General features: G+C 36.3%; 1 protein-coding gene across 7 annotated transcripts in view; it reads left to right on the forward strand.

The window, feature by feature from the left end:
• LINGO2 (leucine rich repeat and Ig domain containing 2) overlaps positions 1–19668 on the forward strand; it is an 840065-nt gene that overhangs the window by 175021 nt on the left and 645376 nt on the right. For 5 of the 7 annotated variants that reach the window (XR_011855854.1, XM_072153017.1, XM_072153028.1 and 2 more), the window contains one exon: positions 2984–3022. The gene's annotated coding sequence lies outside the window, so the exon portion shown is untranslated. Of the gene's footprint in view, positions 1–2983; positions 3023–12416; positions 12459–19668 lie in introns of those variants that run through there. The other 2 variants (XM_072153048.1, XM_072153066.1) reach the window with 1 other exon arrangement.

The following is a 19668-nucleotide window of genomic DNA, read 5'->3' on the forward strand; positions in this document are numbered from 1 at the left end:
GCAGACGGGTTCGAGCTGATAGAAAGGCAACAGTGACTCAAATCGCCACCAGTTACAACCAAGGTAGGCAGAAGAGCATCTCTGAATGCACAGTACGTAGAACTTTAAGGCAGATGGGCTACAGCAGCAGAAGACCACACCGGGTGCCACTCCTTTCAGCTAAGAACAGGAAACTGAGGCTACAATTTGCACAAGCTCATCGAAATTGGACAGTAGAAGATTGGAAAAACGTTGCCTGGTCTGATGAGTCTCGATTTCTGCTGTGACATTCAGATGGTAGGGTCAGAATTTGGTGTCAACAACATGAAAGCATGGATCCATCCTGCCTTGTATCAACGGTTCAGGCTGGTGGTGGTGGTGTCATGGTGTGGGGAATATTTTCTTGGCACTCTTTGGGCCCCTTTGTACCAATTGAGCATGTTGCAACGCCACAGCTTACCTGAGTATTCTTGCTGACCATGTCCATCCCTTTATGACCACAATGTACCCAACATCTGATGGCTACCTTCAGCAGGATAATGCGCCATGTCATAAAGCTGGAATCATCTCAGACTGGTTTCTTGAACATGACAATGAGTTCACTGTACTCAAATGGCCTCCACAGTCACCAGATCTCAATCCAATAGAGCATCTTTGGGATGTGGTGGAACGGGAGATTCGCATCATGGATGTGCAGCCGACAAATCTGCGGCAACAGTGTGATGCCATCATGTCAATATGGACCAAAATCTCTGAGGAATGCTTTCAGCACCTTGTATGCCATGAAGAATTGATGCAGTTCTGAAGGCGAAAGGGGGTCCAACCCGTTACTAGCATGGTGTACCTAATAAAGTGACCGGTGAGTGTATATCCGCCAGGCGCTATGCAGCGCTATAGAGGGGGAGTGAGCAGCGCTCATCCATCCTCCTCTACAGTGTGCTACCGTGTCCCCGCCCATGTTACGGCTGGGGAGAACATAGGTTAGTGTGAGAGTAGCCTTAACATTAAAAAATGTTTTCATGTTGTGAAAATACAAAGAGGGTCTAAATACACTTGCAAGGTTCTTGAGCATCTATTATTAATTCTCTTTGCATTCAGATAATTTTAACAGAATTTTCTCCTTCCTCTATTGTTTTTGTTGTTGGTAAAATAATAATAATTATTTATTATTATTATTATTATTATTAGCAGCAGTAGTAATAATAGTAGCTTCAGAAGATGGTGAAATTGATAAAAAAACACATCCATTTTAAAGCTTAGATCAGTATGATCATGGAAATACCAAATTTTATAGTTTTGTTCTGTTTGAATGTCTTGAAAAAAGAAAAGGAATTTCCATTGCCCTATTTTCACACACTAACAAGTTCTAAACTTCAGTAAATGGGACTGTGTAAGGTTTAATTGCAGGAAGAGCTGACATTTTATTTACTGTGCAGTGCTTTGATAACTTTTTATTATGTTTTTCATTGCTATAAAAATTTTGTAAAAATTCTGTATAAATTATGATTGTAATATTTGGATTATATGTATTGGATTGTTATTTTAGTATTTTGATTGATTGCACACTTTAAGACTATTATTCCAGATATGTTTATAATTTTAAGAGTTTTTTTATATATATTGTGGGGAATTGCTCTGGCAGATGCTAGGTAGTAGTGTGGGAAACAGAAACAGATCCAGGTTATAGTCCAAATCAAGAGTTTTATTAGCACACTTTAACAAAACAATATAAATTCAGCCTTTGCAAAGACATAAACAAAACAAATCCTGTTTGGCTGAGCACTGACAAATACAATGCAAAACCCTAACTATACATGCACCTGTCTTCCAGTCACCTTGACTCACAAAGCATGAGTAACCCTACATACTGCCTTAGGCCCCTTGCACACAAATGTGTGGGGGACTGATATCTGGCTGCACAGTTTGTCTATGGTGCCTGGTATCACACAACAAAACCCTCGCATGGAAAAATATAGGTTATGCCCCATATTTTCCTATATTATGGCACTGGCTGCAGCGCTCACCCCTCCTCTCTCCTGTGCGTGGCTGTTAATCTGGGAGCATACTGTACACACACTGGGGGACATTTATTATGAGGTTTCCGCCTTTTTGTTGCTCTCCCACTGCCTGTCCTTTCGGACCCATTTTTTAATGGTCGGTGCCAGAAAAAACTCTGCTCTGAAAAGGGGCATGATTTTCATCATGTAGAAACTCTGACACAGTTAATATGTCTTTTTAATTTTTTGAGTTCTGGAAATTGGCAGAGAGTAGACCAAAAAAATTGGTCTAGCAAAATACAAACCTTCACCTGTAAGTCTGCTAAGTCACAGCTTTTTGTTTATGGAAGCTTGGGTGCTGATAATTGGGTGGCCAAAATTTACTCAATCTTTTGGCTATTATTACAGTCGCAATTTCTGCGGCTCTTTGGCAGCTTGCTCTTCAAATTCTCTACCTGCTGCACACATTTGTGGTGCTCCAGACAGAAAATATTCCCAGAGACAGAAATATTATCTGCTAAGCCCAAGAGATTTAAATATGTACCTCATTATCGGAAACTTAACCAGCTGAGTAAACTACACTTTCTATAAATATCTCCAACTATGTATTATTTTATATATATTGTTTTATGAAATGTTTACAACATGTGCATATATGAGTGAAGGTGGAGCACTAAAACAACTTTGTTATCATGAGAAGGAGAGTTCAAAATGGGGCATTAGATGTGAGTCATTGAAATTATAAAAAAATATGAATGGGAATGTACATTGGCATGTGTGAAAAGATGTAAAGGGTTAGAAATTTACAGAAACTTTTAAGGACTATCATATCCATAAGAGTAGTTACCTTGTGCAGTTATTTACTGCACATTGAAGAATATTTAAACTACCTATTTTTCTTATTTAAGAACCTTTCCAAATGGAGTTTGACTTAAGCTAAAATATGTAGATTTACTTTAATATTTATTATTATTAATATCTATATTTTTATTTATTCTCTTTAACAGGTAAACTATGAAATAATTTCCCAGCAACACATAATACAGGTAAGAATTTTTGTCCCAAAATCTATTGGTCTGAAACAGCAATAACCATTATATTAAAATATTTTCTAAACCTTCACCTACCACTGATGCGTCTTGGCACATTGAATTACAAATATACAAAGAAAAGGCAAGATAATGGGATATAATGGGAAATATAGGTGGAATACAAATATAGGTGAATTAATAACATGTATACACAATTGTTCCTTCTCCATATGAGGAATGGTGAGTACTCATGTTTCAATAGGAGACAAACATATAATACAATCTCAATATATGACTATACCTAGAGTTTACTTTTGTCCAAAAAAAGATATCAAAACCCACTTTACTACTTCTTGTTACTTAAATATTATGGTAGATGACAATAGACGGATGAGCATGGTCCTAGATTATTGATCAGGAAATTAGTTCTACTTTCATTCACCTTTTCCGGGTGACTTTTGTGTTACCTTTCTTTGACCATTCATATTGTCATGTTCAAGTTTGCTATATGCCTTTTAATGAAATGATTTCTGAAATATGCAGAGTACTCTAAGCCTAGTACATCAGACAGGAGTTGTAGTGCAGGTTGATGAAAAAAATGCTGCTTGGTCAGAGGAAATGTGAAGTGGTTAAAAGCTTTTAAGTAACTATAGCTTTTCACAGGCTTTTTTTTCTACCTTCTGATGCTAATGGGTTCTTTTGAGCACTCCATTTCCCTGACAGGTTAAACACATGCAGGATAAAGTGGGTGTATTGTGTCCATCTAGTATGCACAAATGCCAGTGACTGAAAACCACTGTGGTCAATACACAGTGCACATACTTACAAAGTTTTATTAGCTGTGTACAATCACATTTGCAAGTGTAGCAAATGTTAACTTAACACATCATATACCATTCATAGTGTAACACATAACATGTAACATTAATGAGTTCTACATCTGTATAGATAATGTAAAGGCAGAAAATAACACTGCTGAGAGGTATGAAAGATGAGATGAGAGATGCTTCCCCTATTTGTGTCTTGTGTACAGTTTGGATCACTCAAAATTGCAGCGGCTGTGGTGATTTTCCCAATAATCATTGTCATGTCACTCCTATGCAGCTAATGCAGCCATTTTCTGGCACAGGGAACAACCAAGATCTTGGGTGATCTGTGCACCAAAAAATTGCCCAGATTACTCCAAATCACTGACCTACACCATAGGACATACTGCATTAAATCGGTCTAGGTGAAAATAGAGATACAGCCTAGTAATGATACTTGTACCTTTTAAAAGAGTGTGAAGATGATGAGCAGCCCATTCCCTATGCTCACTGAATTTTGTGACATACCCAAGATGCTTTTTTTCTGTGGTTTACTACTGATGCCTCTAGCCCCAGCATTTGGGAGATATCAATAAATGTTAATATTTTCATCTTTTTGCTGTCAGATGGGCTTGTGCCCAGTACAGGAAGTTTCAGTACCCAGTACAGGCAGTCCCTGGGTTACATACAAGACAGGCTCTGTAGATTTGTTCTTAAGTTGAATTTGTATGTAAGTCGGAACTGTATATTTTACAATTGTAGCACCAGCCAAATTTCTTTTGATCTCTGTGAAAATTGGATTTTAACAATGTTGGATTGTCATAAGAACTAAGATTAACAATAAAGCTTCATTGCAGACACACGTGATAACTGTTATAACTGTTTATTGTAGCCCAATGCAAAAGTACATTAAATTACCAACATCCACAGGCCGTTTGTAACTAGGGGTGTAACTTGGATGTTCTTAAGTAGGGGACTGCCTGTATATGCACCAGTCTAGCTACTGTCAGATTGAGGGTCATAAGCAGGAGGACTGGGACAGCCTGGTGCTGTTTGTCTGCCTAATAGAAACAGTGGCATTGGTAACTTAATACAAATTCCAACAGAATCAGAAAAATACAAAAATACAAAAACTTGGAGTTCACACAGGTGATGATAGGTCCTCATTAGTATAAATACCTAACTTTTTATTTTTAAATTCTAATATATACATTTCATTTTTTGTAAGAATTTATTGTGTTGCACTTGATATACAGTTAAAATCAATATGTGGAAAGCAATTGTGGCACAGGAAAAAACTTTAGAAGAGATTGCAGGAGAGTTTTCTGCTTATGTGCAACTTTTTAATAAATAGTTGCAAAAACCACACACTCTCAGCTGCCTGAAATATCAACCTCTAAAATACATCAACCAAGTCCAAAACCTGGAATAACCAAGAAGTGACATGCATACATGTTCTGACTAAAGATGCCGTAAATGAGCCCCTTTATAATGATACATAGTGTTATTTTGGAGGAATAAGTACAATATTTATGTACTGGAGTTCAAAGTTAAATAGAAATGTATGATCACTTGATTTTTTCAGAAATTATGTAATCTATATTTAGCAATATTTGAAGAATTGTTTGTAAGGGGTTCCCCATGCCACTAGAATAGTGTTTTACAAAATACTCAAACTATATCAACATAAAACCTTTATTTTACAAAATGTATCTTTATTTTACAAAATGTATCTTTATTTTATATCAGCAGTAATTGTACAGGCCTTTGATCCTGGGCTGGCCATTTCATTATTTCAATGTTTTCTGTTTGAAAGAACTGCTTTACCTGTTTTTCTATGTGACTGGGACATTGTCTTGCATGAAAATTGCTGGCAGATTGAGTTATGAACATAAAAAAAGAACTACTTGTTGTTGAAGAAAGTTCTGATACACACCTCTAATACACATTCACTCTGTAATGTAGCTATTAAGAGGTCCAACTTCTGCTGCAGAAAGCATTCCCCAAGCCATGGCACTTCCTCCACCATCTTTTACTGACTCCTTTACACACTTTCAGTGCAGATGCTCTTGAATGTTGAGACACTATATGATAAGACTGATCCTTACCCTGTTCAGTGCTGAACTGGTAAGCTTTGTAGCAGTGTGGAAACAATTACCCATGAGGATTATTTACATTATCATATCCTCTCTTGCATTTGTCTTTCATGGTCAACCAACATTCTTGAGGGATTCGTTTGTGATCTTATAAACATTTAATATTCTAGAAATCACAGGCTTGGGATAACCATATTATTTTGCTATAACTGATAGGGTCACCCAGTTGGCCTTCATCTGAAAAACCTGCTGCAAGAGGGTTTCAGTTCCTTTGGAATCGTACCCCTTTCTGCAAAGTCAACAAAAATTCAGATAATTAAGGAAATTAAAACCAGATGCCAGATCTGAAAGTGTTCACTAATTTTGTAATCTGATTTTTACAATGATCTAATTTACATATTTATTCTATGGTTTAGCATATATTAAATTTTTTAAATAAGCTTAAAATACTGCTATTTTACTCATGTTAGGATATATACACATAGGACTACACAATGACCTTGACATTTAGAATATTGTGTATTGTTCTCTAATTTTTGTTCTCTAGTGTATACTGTATATCAACCTGCAACTATTAACTTAAGAAAATGAACTGAGCATATTTTCCTATGTACAGTGTCTTAGGTAAAGTCAGAACACTGCCTAATGTTGATTGAGAATAAAGGTATTTTTGGTCTTGCCCCTAGTGTATATTGAGTCATCTATAATACTAAATAGGGACAGTGTAATCCCTTAGCACCTGTCCTTCAGGGCCACTGAGGAATTAACAAGTTTTAGCTGATTTAAAGCAATTAAACATAAGGGCAAAATCTCAATTTAGCTATAGCGTCATAATCTTTTTATGTAACTATTTTAATAGATGTTGATGTTTGGTATTGTAGGAAATTATACAGTGTAGGTCTCTGTACATTGTAGAAAATCTCAATGGTAAGAAGTTTGTGAATGTAATCTCACGTCATGAATACAAATAGTTTCTGCTTCTGCAAGGGTAGATTAATTTAATCAACACTGGATTGACCTGAAGTACTTAAGAAAATACTTTTTCTAAACAGCTTTCAAGATGAATTAACATTATATCATCGTCAACTAAATTTTGTTATGCAGAATTGCTTATTCTGCCAACGGAACACAACATTAAATGTTAACCAATATTACATTGTAAATTAAGTGTTGTCTGTATTAATTTACTTTTTTCCATTCTGTCATTTCAACGTTTACAGTGACACATTGACATCCAGAAATGTTAATATCGATGTCCTGAATAACTCGGGACATGGGTTTAAATACAACTAAGTAAACCATCTGCATGAAGTTTGTATGCTTCACCTACCCCCTATCCCCAATTTATTTTCAATGCCCCCATGGTCTTCCACTAACATAAGAAAACTTATGTATGTCATTTCCTTACAGAAGACCAGGCACTGGTCCTCTTGAAAGGTTTGGCACCTCATAGCTCATAGTGGCTGAATGGTGATGTTCTGAAAACATAGGTTCCAGAACCAGGGTCTTCCAAATATCCTTCTTCAGCTGCTAATTGATTGTAATGTTAACAGAGACTGGGAGAACTGGAGAAGGTCTGGTGTGGGATCTTATACAGGGAATATGCTACTTGGGAACCTCAAGAACATTAAAATCAATGCTACAATCAAGAATCGGAACATTGTGCAATAAATGGAACAATAAAACTTCACTACAGACACCTTACAGCTGATTATTGCAATCTGGGACTATAGTAAAGCACTCAGAAAGCTTCACCAGAGGTCAGAGGGGTCTGTCTGTAACTATGGGTTGTCTGTAAGTCAGGTGTCCTTAAGTAGGGGACCGCCTGTACTTCATCTAGAGACACAATAACAAAATTGATAATATTTTTCTATTTTGGAAAAATAGGCGTGTAACATAATTTAGCTTTTTTCAAGGCTTGACAACATAGCCCATGTTGCAAATAATATGAATAGATGATATTAAAAAAAATAAGAATAAATAAGGCCAGTTAGGAAGACCTTTTGATTGGAATCAGTTATGCTTATATTAACAGTTCAGCAGCGATACAGTGGCAACTGAGATGAATTTTAAGTTAAGAGTAATGAGCTTTAAAGAAAATAATAATGTATAATATTCTTGCTTAGCTCTGATTGCACAAAATTATCATAATCAAATATCTAGCAGAATTGTTGTATTGTTGGGGCCCAGCACAGTTTATACTGCAGATAGAAGTTTACTTCTTCCATAGTTTCAGTATGATTATAGCTATGTGAGCAATTTTTGAATAAACAATTGCCCAAATTTGCACAAAACAATTGTCACTTTTTTTAAGCTGTGCACAATTTAAAGACGGCAACAAATTAGTAATACAAATCAGGTGTGACACAAGAAAACTCACTCACGGAGGACTTTGCAGGGATTGTGTCTTAGTCACAAAAAAGCTGCAAATAACAAAAATGCACCTAAAAAGTCTCAAAAATGAGATATAAAAGAACGTGACAAATCCCCCTTATAATTTTGATTTATATAGCAGGCATTTATAAGAGGCATAAAGCTGTGAATTCCCATAAAGTACAGAGCAGATTCGTGCAGCTTACAGGTCGTCACAGAAGTAGGAGGAAAACACTTGTAGTCTTGTATAAAATAACTGACAGACAATTGGTTATCATGTGAAACCTATTTGTTGCCCTTATTTTTTATGACAAACTTATATAATAGGATACATTTTTAGCAGTTTAAAATAGTTTAAAGGTAAAGAAACATGCAACCATTAATATGAGACTTGCATAAAGATTTCTTTAACGCTGACATTTTCTCTTATTAGGTTGTCAGTCATTGTAACATAATGTTAGATATCATTTACTTCAATAAATGTAACTAACTAATTAAAGATATCAAAAACTACGCATAAATGTATCAGAAATTATGGTGAAATTGCTATGACTTTTATATCAGTAAAGTAATTAAGTAATTAAGTATAATTATGAAGTCTAAACCAGATTGCTTCAGATAAAATGTGCCATGCTTTTGGATGAGTCACAAATCTATTTAATATTAAGAGATTTAGACATTTAACAATGATTTATTTTTCAATGTGGGTTCAATACTTAAAGCGAATTAAATGAGAGATCCCAATCTTGTGCATATTAGTTAGGCCCCTTGCATACTGGAGACATACACTCACCGGCCACTTTATAAGGTACACCTGTCCAACTGCTCGTTAACACTTAATTTCTAATCAGCCAATCACATGGCGGCAACTCAGTGCATTTAGGCATGTAGACATGGTCAAGACAATCTCCTGCAGTTCAAACCGAGCACCAGTATGGGGAAGAAAGGTGATTTGAGTGCCTTTGAACGTGGCATGGTTGTTGCTGCCAGAAGGGCTGGTCTGAGAATTTCAGAAACTGCTGCTCTACTGGGATTTTTACGCACAACCATCTCTAGGGTTTACAGAGAATGGTTCAAAAAAGAAAAAACATCCAGTGAGCGGCAGTTCTGTGGGCGGAAATGCCTTGTTGATGCCTGAGGTCAGAGGAGAATGGGCAGACGGGTTCGAGCTGATAGAAAGGCAACAGTGACTCAAATCGCCACCAGTTACAACCAAGGTAGGCAGAAGAGCATCTCTGAATGCACAGTACGTAGAACTTTAAGGCAGATGGGCTACAGCAGCAGAAGACCACACCGGGTGCCACTCCTTTCAGCTAAGAACAGGAAACTGAGGCTACAATTTGCACAAGCTCATCGAAATTGGACAGTAGAAGATTGGAAAAACGTTGCCTGGTCTGATGAGTCTCGATTTCTGCTGTGACATTCAGATGGTAGGGTCAGAATTTGGTGTCAACAACATGAAAGCATGGATCCATCCTGCCTTGTATCAACGGTTCAGGCTGGTGGTGGTGGTGTCATGGTGTGGGGAATATTTTCTTGGCACTCTTTGGGCCCCTTTGTACCAATTGAGCATGTTGCAACGCCACAGCTTACCTGAGTATTCTTGCTGACCATGTCCATCCCTTTATGACCACAATGTACCCAACATCTGATGGCTACCTTCAGCAGGATAATGCGCCATGTCATAAAGCTGGAATCATCTCAGACTGGTTTCTTGAACATGACAATGAGTTCACTGTACTCAAATGGCCTCCACAGTCACCAGATCTCAATCCAATAGAGCATCTTTGGGATGTGGTGGAACGGGAGATTCGCATCATGGATGTGCAGCCGACAAATCTGCGGCAACAGTGTGATGCCATCATGTCAATATGGACCAAAATCTCTGAGGAATGCTTTCAGCACCTTGTATGCCATGAAGAATTGATGCAGTTCTGAAGGCGAAAGGGGGTCCAACCCGTTACTAGCATGGTGTACCTAATAAAGTGACCGGTGAGTGTATATCCGCCAGGCGCTATGCAGCGCTATAGAGGGGGAGTGAGCAGCGCTCATCCATCCTCCTCTACAGTGTGCTACCGTGTCCCCGCCCATGTTACGGCTGGGGAGAACATAGGTTAGTGTGAGAGTAGCCTTAACATTAAAAAATGTTTTCATGTTGTGAAAATACAAAGAGGGTCTAAATACACTTGCAAGGTTCTTGAGCATCTATTATTAATTCTCTTTGCATTCAGATAATTTTAACAGAATTTTCTCCTTCCTCTATTGTTTTTGTTGTTGGTAAAATAATAATAATTATTTATTATTATTATTATTATTATTAGCAGCAGTAGTAATAATAGTAGCTTCAGAAGATGGTGAAATTGATAAAAAAACACATCCATTTTAAAGCTTAGATCAGTATGATCATGGAAATACCAAATTTTATAGTTTTGTTCTGTTTGAATGTCTTGAAAAAAGAAAAGGAATTTCCATTGCCCTATTTTCACACACTAACAAGTTCTAAACTTCAGTAAATGGGACTGTGTAAGGTTTAATTGCAGGAAGAGCTGACATTTTATTTACTGTGCAGTGCTTTGATAACTTTTTATTATGTTTTTCATTGCTATAAAAATTTTGTAAAAATTCTGTATAAATTATGATTGTAATATTTGGATTATATGTATTGGATTGTTATTTTAGTATTTTGATTGATTGCACACTTTAAGACTATTATTCCAGATATGTTTATAATTTTAAGAGTTTTTTTATATATATTGTGGGGAATTGCTCTGGCAGATGCTAGGTAGTAGTGTGGGAAACAGAAACAGATCCAGGTTATAGTCCAAATCAAGAGTTTTATTAGCACACTTTAACAAAACAATATAAATTCAGCCTTTGCAAAGACATAAACAAAACAAATCCTGTTTGGCTGAGCACTGACAAATACAATGCAAAACCCTAACTATACATGCACCTGTCTTCCAGTCACCTTGACTCACAAAGCATGAGTAACCCTACATACTGCCTTAGGCCCCTTGCACACAAATGTGTGGGGGACTGATATCTGGCTGCACAGTTTGTCTATGGTGCCTGGTATCACACAACAAAACCCTCGCATGGAAAAATATAGGTTATGCCCCATATTTTCCTATATTATGGCACTGGCTGCAGCGCTCACCCCTCCTCTCTCCTGTGCGTGGCTGTTAATCTGGGAGCATACTGTACACACACTGGGGGACATTTATTATGAGGTTTCCGCCTTTTTGTTGCTCTCCCACTGCCTGTCCTTTCGGACCCATTTTTTAATGGTCGGTGCCAGAAAAAACTCTGCTCTGAAAAGGGGCATGATTTTCATCATGTAGAAACTCTGACACAGTTAATATGTCTTTTTAATTTTTTGAGTTCTGGAAATTGGCAGAGAGTAGACCAAAAAAATTGGTCTAGCAAAATACAAACCTTCACCTGTAAGTCTGCTAAGTCACAGCTTTTTGTTTATGGAAGCTTGGGTGCTGATAATTGGGTGGCCAAAATTTACTCAATCTTTTGGCTATTATTACAGTCGCAATTTCTGCGGCTCTTTGGCAGCTTGCTCTTCAAATTCTCTACCTGCTGCACACATTTGTGGTGCTCCAGACAGAAAATATTCCCAGAGACAGAAATATTATCTGCTAAGCCCAAGAGATTTAAATATGTACCTCATTATCGGAAACTTAACCAGCTGAGTAAACTACACTTTCTATAAATATCTCCAACTATGTATTATTTTATATATATTGTTTTATGAAATGTTTACAACATGTGCATATATGAGTGAAGGTGGAGCACTAAAACAACTTTGTTATCATGAGAAGGAGAGTTCAAAATGGGGCATTAGATGTGAGTCATTGAAATTATAAAAAAATATGAATGGGAATGTACATTGGCATGTGTGAAAAGATGTAAAGGGTTAGAAATTTACAGAAACTTTTAAGGACTATCATATCCATAAGAGTAGTTACCTTGTGCAGTTATTTACTGCACATTGAAGAATATTTAAACTACCTATTTTTCTTATTTAAGAACCTTTCCAAATGGAGTTTGACTTAAGCTAAAATATGTAGATTTACTTTAATATTTATTATTATTAATATCTATATTTTTATTTATTCTCTTTAACAGGTAAACTATGAAATAATTTCCCAGCAACACATAATACAGGTAAGAATTTTTGTCCCAAAATCTATTGGTCTGAAACAGCAATAACCATTATATTAAAATATTTTCTAAACCTTCACCTACCACTGATGCGTCTTGGCACATTGAATTACAAATATACAAAGAAAAGGCAAGATAATGGGATATAATGGGAAATATAGGTGGAATACAAATATAGGTGAATTAATAACATGTATACACAATTGTTCCTTCTCCATATGAGGAATGGTGAGTACTCATGTTTCAATAGGAGACAAACATATAATACAATCTCAATATATGACTATACCTAGAGTTTACTTTTGTCCAAAAAAAGATATCAAAACCCACTTTACTACTTCTTGTTACTTAAATATTATGGTAGATGACAATAGACGGATGAGCATGGTTCTAGATTATTGATCAGGAAATTAGTTCTACTTTCATTCACCTTTTCCGGGTGACTTTTGTGTTACCTTTCTTTGACCATTCATATTGTCATGTTCAAGTTTGCTATATGCCTTTTAATGAAATGATTTCTGAAATATGCAGAGTACTCTAAGCCTAGTACATCAGACAGGAGTTGTAGTGCAGGTTGATGAAAAAAATGCTGCTTGGTCAGAGGAAATGTGAAGTGGTTAAAAGCTTTTAAGTAACTATAGCTTTTCACAGGCTTTTTTTTCTACCTTCTGATGCTAATGGGTTCTTTTGAGCACTCCATTTCCCTGACAGGTTAAACACATGCAGGATAAAGTGGGTGTATTGTGTCCATCTAGTATGCACAAATGCCAGTGACTGAAAACCACTGTGGTCAATACACAGTGCACATACTTACAAAGTTTTATTAGCTGTGTACAATCACATTTGCAAGTGTAGCAAATGTTAACTTAACACATCATATACCATTCATAGTGTAACACATAACATGTAACATTAATGAGTTCTACATCTGTATAGATAATGTAAAGGCAGAAAATAACACTGCTGAGAGGTATGAAAGATGAGATGAGAGATGCTTCCCCTATTTGTGTCTTGTGTACAGTTTGGATCACTCAAAATTGCAGCGGCTGTGGTGATTTTCCCAATAATCATTGTCATGTCACTCCTATGCAGCTAATGCAGCCATTTTCTGGCACAGGGAACAACCAAGATCTTGGGTGATCTGTGCACCAAAAAATTGCCCAGATTACTCCAAATCACTGACCTACACCATAGGACATACTGCATTAAATCGGTCTAGGTGAAAATAGAGATACAGCCTAGTAATGATACTTGTACCTTTTAAAAGAGTGTGAAGATGATGAGCAGCCCATTCCCTATGCTCACTGAATTTTGTGACATACCCAAGATGCTTTTTTTCTGTGGTTTACTACTGATGCCTCTAGCCCCAGCATTTGGGAGATATCAATAAATGTTAATATTTTCATCTTTTTGCTGTCAGATGGGCTTGTGCCCAGTACAGGAAGTTTCAGTACCCAGTACAGGCAGTCCCTGGGTTACATACAAGACAGGCTCTGTAGATTTGTTCTTAAGTTGAATTTGTATGTAAGTCGGAACTGTATATTTTACAATTGTAGCACCAGCCAAATTTCTTTTGATCTCTGTGAAAATTGGATTTTAACAATGTTGGATTGTCATAAGAACTAAGATTAACAATAAAGCTTCATTGCAGACACACGTGATAACTGTTATAACTGTTTATTGTAGCCCAATGCAAAAGTACATTAAATTACCAACATCCACAGGCCGTTTGTAACTAGGGGTGTAACTTGGATGTTCTTAAGTAGGGGACTGCCTGTATATGCACCAGTCTAGCTACTGTCAGATTGAGGGTCATAAGCAGGAGGACTGGGACAGCCTGGTGCTGTTTGTCTGCCTAATAGAAACAGTGGCATTGGTAACTTAATACAAATTCCAACAGAATCAGAAAAATACAAAAATACAAAAACTTGGAGTTCACACAGGTGATGATAGGTCCTCATTAGTATAAATACCTAACTTTTTATTTTTAAATTCTAATATATACATTTCATTTTTTGTAAGAATTTATTGTGTTGCACTTGATATACAGTTAAAATCAATATGTGGAAAGCAATTGTGGCACAGGAAAAAACTTTAGAAGAGATTGCAGGAGAGTTTTCTGCTTATGTGCAACTTTTTAATAAATAGTTGCAAAAACCACACACTCTCAGCTGCCTGAAATATCAACCTCTAAAATACATCAACCAAGTCCAAAACCTGGAATAACCAAGAAGTGACATGCATACATGTTCTGACTAAAGATGCCGTAAATGAGCCCCTTTATAATGATACATAGTGTTATTTTGGAGGAATAAGTACAATATTTATGTACTGGAGTTCAAAGTTAAATAGAAATGTATGATCACTTGATTTTTTCAGAAATGATGTAATCTATATTTAGCAATATTTGAAGAATTGTTTGTAAGGGGTTCCCCATGCCACTAGAATAGTGTTTTACAAAATACTCAAACTATATCAACATAAAACCTTTATTTTACAAAATGTATCTTTATTTTACAAAATGTATCTTTATTTTATATCAGCAGTAATTGTACAGGCCTTTGATCCTGGGCTGGCCATTTCATTATTTCAATGTTTTCTGTTTGAAAGAACTGCTTTACCTGTTTTTCTATGTGACTGGGACATTGTCTTGCATGAAAATTGCTGGCAGATTGAGTTATGAACATAAAAAAAGAACTACTTGTTGTTGAAGAAAGTTCTGATACACACCTCTAATACACATTCACTCTGTAATGTAGCTATTAAGAGGTCCAACTTCTGCTGCAGAAAGCATTCCCCAAGCCATGGCACTTCCTCCACCATCTTTTACTGACTCCTTTACACACTTTCAGTGCAGATGCTCTTGAATGTTGAGACACTATATGATAAGACTGATCCTTACCCTGTTCAGTGCTGAACTGGTAAGCTTTGTAGCAGTGTGGAAACAATTACCCATGAGGATTATTTACATTATCATATCCTCTCTTGCATTTGTCTTTCATGGTCAACCAACATTCTTGAGGGATTCGTTTGTGATCTTATAAACATTTAATATTCTAGAAATCACAGGCTTGGGATAACCATATTATTTTGCTATAACTGATAGGGTCACCCAGTTGGCCTTCATCTGAAAAACCTGCTGCAAGAGGGTTTCAGTTCCTTTGGAATCGTACCCCTTTCTGCAAAGTCAACAAAAATTCAGATAATTAAGGAAATTAAAACCAGATGCCAGATCTGAAAGTGTTCACTAATTTTGTAATCTGATTTTTACAATGATCTAATTTACATATTTATTCTATGGTTTAGCATATATTAAATTTTTTAAATAAGCTTAAAATACTGCTATTTTACTCATGTTAGGATATATACACATAGGACTACACAATGACCTTGACATTTAGAATATTGTGTATTGTTCTCTAATTTTTGTTCTCTAGTGTATACTGTATATCAACCTGCAACTATTAACTTAAGAAAATGAACTGAGCATATTTTCCTATGTACAGTGTCTTAGGTAAAGTCAGAACACTGCCTAATGTTGATTGAGAATAAAGGTATTTTTGGTCTTGCCCCTAGTGTATATTGAGTCATCTATAATACTAAATAGGGACAGTGTAATCCCTTAGCACCTGTCCTTCAGGGCCACTGAGGAATTAACAAGTTTTAGCTGATTTAAAGCAATTAAACATAAGGGCAAAATCTCAATTTAGCTATAGCGTCATAATCTTTTTATGTAACTATTTTAATAGATGTTGATGTTTGGTATTGTAGGAAATTATACAGTGTAGGTCTCTGTACATTGTAGAAAATCTCAATGGTAAGAAGTTTGTGAATGTAATCTCACGTCATGAATACAAATAGTTTCTGCTTCTGCAAGGGTAGATTAATTTAATCAACACTGGATTGACCTGAAGTACTTAAGAAAATACTTTTTCTAAACAGCTTTCAAGATGAATTAACATTATATCATCGTCAACTAAATTTTGTTATGCAGAATTGCTTATTCTGCCAACGGAACACAACATTAAATGTTAACCAATATTACATTGTAAATTAAGTGTTGTCTGTATTAATTTACTTTTTTCCATTCTGTCATTTCAACGTTTACAGTGACACATTGACATCCAGAAATGTTAATATCGATGTCCTGAATAACTCGGGACATGGGTTTAAATACAACTAAGTAAACCATCTGCATGAAGTTTGTATGCTTCACCTACCCCCTATCCCCAATTTATTTTCAATGCCCCCATGGTCTTCCACTAACATAAGAAAACTTATGTATGTCATTTCCTTACAGAAGACCAGGCACTGGTCCTCTTGAAAGGTTTGGCACCTCATAGCTCATAGTGGCTGAATGGTGATGTTCTGAAAACATAGGTTCCAGAACCAGGGTCTTCCAAATATCCTTCTTCAGCTGCTAATTGATTGTAATGTTAACAGAGACTGGGAGAACTGGAGAAGGTCTGGTGTGGGATCTTATACAGGGAATATGCTACTTGGGAACCTCAAGAACATTAAAATCAATGCTACAATCAAGAATCGGAACATTGTGGTGGCTAGTCCTAGTATTGCACTACTATTTCTCCTGTAGGGTATGTACCATCTAGTTATTAGGGCTCATTTATATTGCAATTATTGATGACTATCTCGCCTTGTAGCATAGATCCCTATTCATTTATTAATATTTCTAGCCCACACCATCTCCTATATACATCTGAGGTATTTTCCACAGTCATTTTCATCAAGTTTTCATCAGGTTTGGATGTGATATACTGCCTTTAGGTTTTGGTTGTAGTTATACCAGGTAGAATTGTTGTCATGCTTCAGCATTAGTTGAAGCTGTTTCATGCTGTTTCATACAATATTGTGGACCACCACATTCACACAAAGTAAATATAAATCAGTAGCTCTATAAAAAAATGTCTATGTGACACATAACTAGTTGTCAACCAAGTGGGGCTAGGATGTGTCCCTAGCAATAATTGAACACAATGTTTATAGGGAACAGCCCTATGAAAAGATAATAGCTAACAACCAGTATAAAGCATTTTTATACGTATCTGGAAGATAAATGGATAAAATGCCAAATCCAAAAAAAAATTTACTTCACAGACAGGAGTGATGACAGGTGACTACATTTTTTCTGTTTCTTCCTGTTTAGTATGCAGGTTGAGAATAGTTTTCAGGGGCTGCTGTGTAGGTCAAATAGGTCAATATATTTTAAGAGATAGTCAATGATCCACATTTACTGAAGAATTTGCACCAGTATTCTGTCTGCACTGAAAAGAATGTGCAAACTACTTTCACATGTATGTGTTGCAGCTACAATATGTCCACTAATAGAGTAGAAGAATTCCAGCGCACGTCCCAAACGGTATAAAATCTTCTTTATTTGTGCATCGGCAAATTCGGATATATAGCGTTTCGGCTGTTACGCCTTAGTCATGATCCATTAAAACTACTAAAATCACACATCTTAAATATAAAATGCAATCATGGTCACATGACCCTAGTAGTGAGGTGGGGCATACTGAAATTAACCCTTAATGGCAAGTGCCTTCTATTACATATGAGAACATAGTGACTTAACAGGCAGTACAAGCATCACCTCAGTACTAGAAGAAATAAATGTAGCGATTCTTTAGCCTATAACAAAGAAACAACTATGTTACAATAAATACAGTATTACAAAATACCAATATGTGCGAGCGAGCCTGTTATTAATAACTAGTAATCAAGTCATGTCTACTATTCATTCCATATGGTTGTCTAGTGTGTAATACAAATATCCAGTAGGACTCTCTATTAAGAACTTTTTTGTGGAAGTCTCCTCCCCTGGTAGGTTTGGAGACTTTCTCTATACCTGTCCATCTGAGATTAGAAGTATCACCCTTATGTATATCTCTGAAGTGACGGCTGAGAGATGAAACATTAAATGCATCGTTCGTCACGTCAGAGATGTGGCGTCTGATGCGTTTTTTTGCAGGACAGGTAGTGCACCCTACATATTGAAGGTGACACGAAATACAAGAAGCTAGGTATATGATATGAGACGTATTGCAATTAATCTGTGTGCTAAATGAAGTGAATGAATTGCCCTGAACAATATAATCGCAAGCTTTACAACGTCTATGTCCACATTTGTGAGAACCTGGAAAATCTAACCAGGTGTGTCTATGGATGTTAGGTTTCTCACTGATAAACAGGCTAGGTGACAGGATGGTACCCAGTGTATTGCTCTTTTTGGCTACAAATCTGACGCCTTTTTCAATAATTCCCTGAAAATCTTGGTTGCATGAGAGGATGGGTAAGTATTTTTTAATGATATGTTTTATACTGTTGAATTGATTACTGTACTGAGTTGAAAAGGTGATTGGTGAATGGTCTTTATTGTGTGTTGCACAGAGACTTTTTTTACTTTTGCTATTAAGTAAATCTGTTCTAGATTTTGCACTAACTTTCTCATATGCTGAGGAGATGAGTTGGTTGTTGTAACCTCAATATGTCCACTGTGCCGCAAAAATTCTCCACCTTAAGTTGCATTCTAGTGCCGATTCGGAACATGCACTACATGTGTTATAGTGACTCGACAGAATTGTTTTGCAGACTCTATGTTAAAAGATGGTGCACACTTCTTAAACAGTGCAGGGTGCCCCAGATTAATGACAACTGTGTGGAAGTATTCAATAATCTGGCACAGCCTGCAGACTCCGTAGGTGATCTGTGCATAGTATGCAATAGTATGCAACCTACTTCACTAGTAGGTCCGACTTTCAATTCAAATGTCTGGTAAATACACCTGAGCAACATTTTCTCTATGACATAAACCTGTTTTCAGTGCTTTTTTTTTTACTGAGGTGGGGTCTGATACTGTATTGATGTATCCAAATGGTTCTGGTGCTTAAATTATCTAATGAACTTGTTCCTAATGCTGCATTTATGTCTTGAGATTGAACCTGGTTCTAAATGCTGCATTTATGTATTGAGATTGGTTCTACTGCTGTAATAAAGTACTGAGCTTATTTTTGGTACGATATTTATGTATTGAGTTTGGTTCTCATACTTGGCTCTGCTTTTATATTTAGTGAGGATATTTAAAGGTTATGATACTGTATTTACTGAGCTTGGTTGTGGTCATTTTTATTTACTGTGCTTGCTCAAAATTAACTTTTGCTTATGGGGTGTTAAAGATGCTACAATGAGTACAAAA

The sequence above is a fragment of the Engystomops pustulosus genome, chromosome 1 (genome assembly GCF_040894005.1).
Source record: "Engystomops pustulosus chromosome 1, aEngPut4.maternal, whole genome shotgun sequence".
NCBI classification, from domain to species: domain Eukaryota; kingdom Metazoa; phylum Chordata; class Amphibia; order Anura; family Leptodactylidae; genus Engystomops; species Engystomops pustulosus.